Source organism: Hipposideros armiger, unplaced genomic scaffold, assembly GCF_001890085.2.
Source record: "Hipposideros armiger isolate ML-2016 unplaced genomic scaffold, ASM189008v1 scaffold_1154, whole genome shotgun sequence".
NCBI lineage: Eukaryota > Metazoa > Chordata > Mammalia > Chiroptera > Hipposideridae > Hipposideros > Hipposideros armiger.
The window spans coordinates 305,779-311,734 of record NW_017732504.1 but is presented as its reverse complement, the minus strand read 5'-3'; the positions used below and the strand labels follow the sequence as shown (position 1 = coordinate 311,734).

Below are 5,956 nucleotides of genomic sequence, written 5' to 3'. Positions count from 1 at the left end.
TACTTTTTCCCATTTCGCGGGCAACATATGACTCCCTGGGATCGGTCGGGTCTATGGAGGAAGCTTGTCTTCAGGGTGTGGGATCCCCTCGTGTGGGAGCCTCACTCCGACTCCTGGTAGCGATTCGGAGAGGAGAGCAGGGCTGTCGGCTTGGCCCAGACTGCGCTCGCGGGAAATCCGAGAACCGGGCGCCATCTTGTCCAAACGGATCGACTCGGGACTATATTTCCCAGAGAACCCCGCGAGAACAGCCTCCCCCCACCCCCACCTCACCCCTCGCCGTTCGAGTTCTGGGCCTTCGGGGAAAGGGGAGAGTGCAAGGTGAGTGGTCTCAGTTTTGGGAGCTCGGACTAGTCTCCTCAGGTGCGTCTCTGAGGGTTTGAAGGGACAGTCCAGGCGGGTCCAGAGTTTCGGGCGTGGGGGAGGGGGGCAGGAAGTGTAGGATTCCATGCGTACGATTGTGACCTTATGTGACTGCGGCGCTGAGTGTGCGGGGTTGGTTGTATGTCCCCTGTGGTGGGTGTGTCATTGTGACTTACCATGCGCTCAACTCTGTGCTGATGTAACTGGATATCCTTGTTGTAGGTGTGTGGTTGTGACGATGTGCAGCGTTGTATGTGTCAGTGTGACCGAGTCCCCATGGTGGGACTGTGAATGTGTGTGTTTGTATAACTTTGTGTGACATGTGTGTGTGTGTGTGGGGGGGGGAGAATCTGTGATTATGTGGCCGTAACTGTTATCTGAGGGTTGCGTGTGTGTGATCGTGGTTGTGTGAATGTTAGCAGCACTAAGTGTACTTACTGGCTGGCTGTGACGGTGAGGATGTGTGAGCGTGATAATGTAACTTTTTGTGCCACTGTGTGTGCAGTTGGAGGGTGCCTGTAATTGTGGCCAGGGTGACAGTTCGTGTGTCCCAGTGGTTGATGGGTGAGGTCAGGACAAATTTTGGTCTTGGACAGCTGACTTTTCCCCTTTTGACACCAGGAATGCTCAAGACAGCCTAGACTGCCCTGACCTCTCTCCATTTCTCTTCTCCATGGATAGTGGGTGTGGATCCAGAGCTACCTCTAATCTGGTGAGTCTGGGCCACAAGAAAGACCTAGCGTCTCATGATTCCCTTCTCCTTCCTTAGCTTTGCTTCTCAGAGAGGTCCCCAGAAGAGGGAGGAATGGCTGCCAACCAAGCCAAATACAAGGTGTGCATGGATTTCCTTTGTGCTTTCTTTCTCTTAGATCAGGGGTCAGCAAACTTTTGAGACGGAAGAGCAACCAGGGGTCAGCAAACTGCGGCTCGCGAGCCTCTGAAGTAAAATTGAAAATGAAAATAAAACTATCATAGTTTCATTTATAAGATTTTTAAAGGATATTATTCACATAATGGTGATTATGTAAAAATATATTTATGGCTCTCGAATAATTTTTAAATTGTTGTGAGGGACAGGATTGACTCTTCCAGGGGTCAGCAAACTTTTGAGAGGGAACGTACCCAGAGAGCCACATGTGGCTCGCGAGCCACAGTTTGCTGACCCCTGTCCTAGATGGTCTTGTTTAACAGACTCATCAAGTAACCTAGTTGCTACATATTTACATTCAAGAAAATGATGGGAAGCCCTGGGGGTGGACAAACAGATCCCAGTATATGCTCTCATTTCCTTCTACATAATGTTCATATATTGATTTAGAAAATAGCTCAGTTTCTCCTGTGTAGTAAGTTTTTGCTTCTTGTTAAACATGTAGGTGTGCACACATACAAACACACAAAACATGATTATTTTAAAGAATTTGGAAAATAGGAAGTTACAAAGAGCATAACTAGTCAATATGTTGATCTATTCACTTCTAATAAGTTTCCTATGCACATATAACATATATTATTTCAAGATTGGAATCTTACAGCATTTACCATTTCATAGGTTATGTTTTCACTAAAAATTATTTGCAGCTATTCCATAGTTTCTTTTTTGTTCTTTTAAAAAAATTCCTGAATATTACATACATCCATTAAAGTGCTTAAAATATAAACATATAATTTAAGAAGTAACTATAGAGGAAAACTCTAACAAAAACTTGCAGAAACACTCCAGAAATCCTTTAGTCCTGCCCACAGGAAAAAACCTATTCACCACTTCAGGTAATGCTTATCCTGACTTTGGTGGTAATTATTTTTGTTTTAAAGAATAGTTACACATCCACTCCTCAAACGATATAGTTTAGTTTTGCCTTTTAACTTTATAGAAGTGAAATTGTGCTGTGTAATGTTTTGAGTCTTGCTCCTTTTATACAGTACTATTATTTCTAAGGATCACCCTTGTGGTGAGTTGTTACATGTAGCTGTAGTTTGGACATTGGTTATTTCCAGTTTTTGGCTCCTTTGAAAGAACAGCTCTGAATGTATTTTTATAAGTACCCTAGTGCACATATGGATGCTTTCCTAGGGTATAAACTTATGAATGGAATTGCTGGGCTGTAGAATATGTGTGTATCTTCAAATTTCCTAGATATTTCCAAACTGATTTTCAATATGGTAATACCGGTCAGTTCCTATCACAAGTTTATAAACATAGCCATCCTCTATTTTCTCTAATACTTGGTTACTTGGTATTTTAATTTTTGATGAATCTGCTGAATAAGCATATGAGTTATCAAAAAATATGGTGAATGTTTAAATTAAAAAAACTTATTACAGTAAAAGACACATTACCATGAATACCCCTCAGAATACTCCCCCTTGCTTCAAACACACTATCCCATCATTCTTGCCACTTTCTGAAGCAGACTTGGAAGTCCTCTTTCGTGTCGTTAGCTGTGCTAAAAGTATAACATACTCTCCCCAAAGTACAGAAATCAAAGTATATGTCTTGATGTATTTTATAAAATGGGCATATTCATTTAACCAGAGCTCACATCAGATCAGGAAGTAGAACATTACCAGCATTCCAGAAACCTGACTCTTGTCCCATCTACTCGCTGCTCAAAGATAACCATCCTATCTTTTATAGCCACAGATTAATTTTACCTGTTTTTGAATTTTATATAAATAGAATCACACAATATCTCCTCTTTTGTGCTTGACTTCTTTTGCTTAACATTAAATTGTACATGTAACAAATATACTATGTAATAATATTATGTAGTATAAATATGCAAGATTCATCCATGTTGCTTCATGTAGTTGTAGGTCATTTATTATTATTGCTTAAAATTTTATTATATGAGGGTGGTGACCAGTTAGCTCAGTTGGTTAGAGCGTGGTGCTGATAACACCAAGGTTGCTGGTTTGATCCCTGCATTGGCCACTGTGAGCTGTGCGCTCCCTAAAAGAGTCAACTCTGCCATGGTAGCATGAAAGCAATGTGTAACCAATGACCATGGCTGTTACCCAATATAAGAAAAAAAAAATTTTATTTTACGAACAAAGCATAATTTATCCATTCCCTTAATTGATTGGCATTTTGAGTTGTTTTCAAATTGGGGCTATTATGAACAAGGCTGCTTTGAACATACTTGTACGTGTCTTTTAGTGCACATATGAATGCATTTCTGTTGGCTGTATCCCTAGGAGTGAAATTTCTGTGTCATAGGTTATGCATATATTCAAATGTATACTGACAGTTTTCCTAAATGGTTATATCAATTTGCATTTCTGACTTCATTGTATGAGAGTAAACTTTATGAAAAGCTCTACTAGAGCAATAGTTCATAATAAAAAAGTTAGTGCAGCAACAAGATATTACAGTTCTAAATGGATATACCTTCAGAAAACGACTTCATATATATTTGACAGAACTAAAAGAAGTAGTAGACAAATTACAATCATAGTGGGGGGTTGTTAGCGCTTTTCTTAATAGCTGATAGAACAATCAATATAAACCCAGTAAGCTATATAATATTTGAACAGTGGGATTGACAAACGTGACTAATCGACATGTATAGAATGGTGTACCTTATACCTAAGTATATATTATTTTCAGATGCATATGTGTCACGTCCAGCGTGGCAAGGGCAAATAGGTTTCTCTTAAGGGGCGACGCAGATTGAATAAGAGCAAGAGACAAAAGTAAGATTAAGAGTGAGACCAAGGGACTCAGCCGGAGAAGACTGAGTGAGCCCCGAATCGGGTCAGCGCATGGCTTTTATTGAGTAGTTTGTAAAGAAGTGAAACTGCTGTCAATCAATTTGCAACCGTGTGACTTATGTGTGCCTTAAGACCTTTTCCATTAGCATTCCCTTTGTGTTCCAGCATATCCTGTGCCTTCACACTTCCACCACATAGCCCCAAGACACTTTGTTACTATGTCCTCCCAGGGGAGATAACTATTATCATTCCAATAGGCCCCAGTCACCTGAGACACTCCCCGAGAGAGCTTTACAGATATCATTCCATCCGGCCTCAGTTTTCCGAGACACTCTCTCGACTAATGGGTCAGAGGCTAATGCAGGGGGGTGGTAACGGAATCGGCTATAATGCAACACATATGAGACATTTATCCAAGTTGATCATATGCTGGACAATCAAGGGAATTTCATTATATTTCAAAGGATTGAAATAATACTGTACGGTTTCTGACCACAGTGAAATTCAGCTAGAAGTCAATAACAAAAACATAGTTAGAACTATTCCAATATTTGGGATTTAAGCAATGTATTTATAAACAACTGGTGAATCAAAGAAGAAATTGCAATGAAAATTGAAAATATTTTGAACTGAATAATAATGAAAATATAACATTATCAAAATGTGGAGTGTTGCTAAAGCTGAACCTGAAGCAAATATGTAGCCATAAATGCATATGCTAGTGAAGAAGAATGCTGAAAAATTAATGATCTATGTATTCATCTCAAGAAGTTAAGGAAAAGCATACCCAAACCCAAAGAAAGCAAAAAATATGAAATAATAAGAATAAGAGCTCAAATATAAATTTATGTATATTGGAACATAAAATGAATATACAATAGAGAAAATTAACAAAGCCAAAAGTTTATTTGGGGGATTAAGAAAATTAATAAGGGCTGGCCAAGTGGCGCGTTGGCTAAGAGCTGGCTTGGGATGCCAGCTCTGAGCAGCAGGGCCCCGGTTCGGATCCCACATGAGGGCCAGTGACACTGCCCTCTACAGCTAAGATGGTGAACAACAGCTCGACCTGAAGCTGGGCTACCATGAGTTGCCAGCGACGGCATAGGCTGTAGCCCCTGCTGCAGTGGGTTGCCATAAGCTACCGTGTGTGGCCAGCAGCCAGCATGAGCGGCCGACAGCCGGTGTGAGCTGCCAGGAGTCGCCGTGAGCGGCCATCCAGAGGCCAGCGACCGATCTGCCTCACCCGGGAAGAGCACAATGATAATACTAACATGGGCCAGTGAAGCAACGTCCTCCACAACTAGACTGAGTAACAAAAGGACAGCAACTTGTCTGTTCTCCTTCCCCGATTCCCCAACGCTGTTCCCCTCCCCCAATTCCACAATAAAATCTTTAAAAAGAAAAAAAAAAGAAAATTAATAAACTTCTAGCAAAACATAAAAAGGAAAAAAGGAGATGGGACTCAAATTACCAAATCAGGTTTGAGAAAAACAAAAATACAGACTAGTTTTAAGGCTGATTTCTCAATTAATTCTTGGTTGGTACCTGGGACTTGGCTGCACAGATTAAGATCCTTAGAACCTGAGCCAGTGATAGTTACGTTGTGTCGTCTTTATACATCATCAGACATGTAAATTTATTTTTTAATAAGATTTTTATTTTGTAACAGTTTCTTTATTGGACACTGTGTTTTAAGTTTTGCATAGCCTCCAATGTCATCACACATATTCATATGTGATTTTGGTAGCCCCCTATGGGGGAAAAATTAAGTACGATTTATAATTCATGTCTTACACTAAAATAAAATTATTGATAACCTTATACCATAATCTTTTACCAAATGATCTTATACCAAAATAAAATAATAATTGATGCAATATTT

The 5,956-nt window shown here is 40.2% G+C and overlaps 1 protein-coding gene across 7 annotated transcripts in view; it reads left to right on the top strand.

Moving 5' to 3' along the window:
• ZNF383 (zinc finger protein 383) overlaps positions 1-5,956 on the top strand; it is a 17,808-nt gene continuing 11,852 nt past the window's right edge. For 2 of the 7 annotated variants that reach the window (XM_019632606.1, XM_019632607.1), the window contains exons 1-2: positions 1-321; positions 985-1,075. The gene's annotated coding sequence lies outside the window, so the exon portion shown is untranslated. Of the gene's footprint in view, positions 322-419; positions 586-984; positions 1,076-1,132; positions 1,196-5,956 lie in introns of those variants that run through there. The other 5 variants (XM_019632610.1, XM_019632613.1, XM_019632611.1 and 2 more) reach the window with 4 other exon arrangements.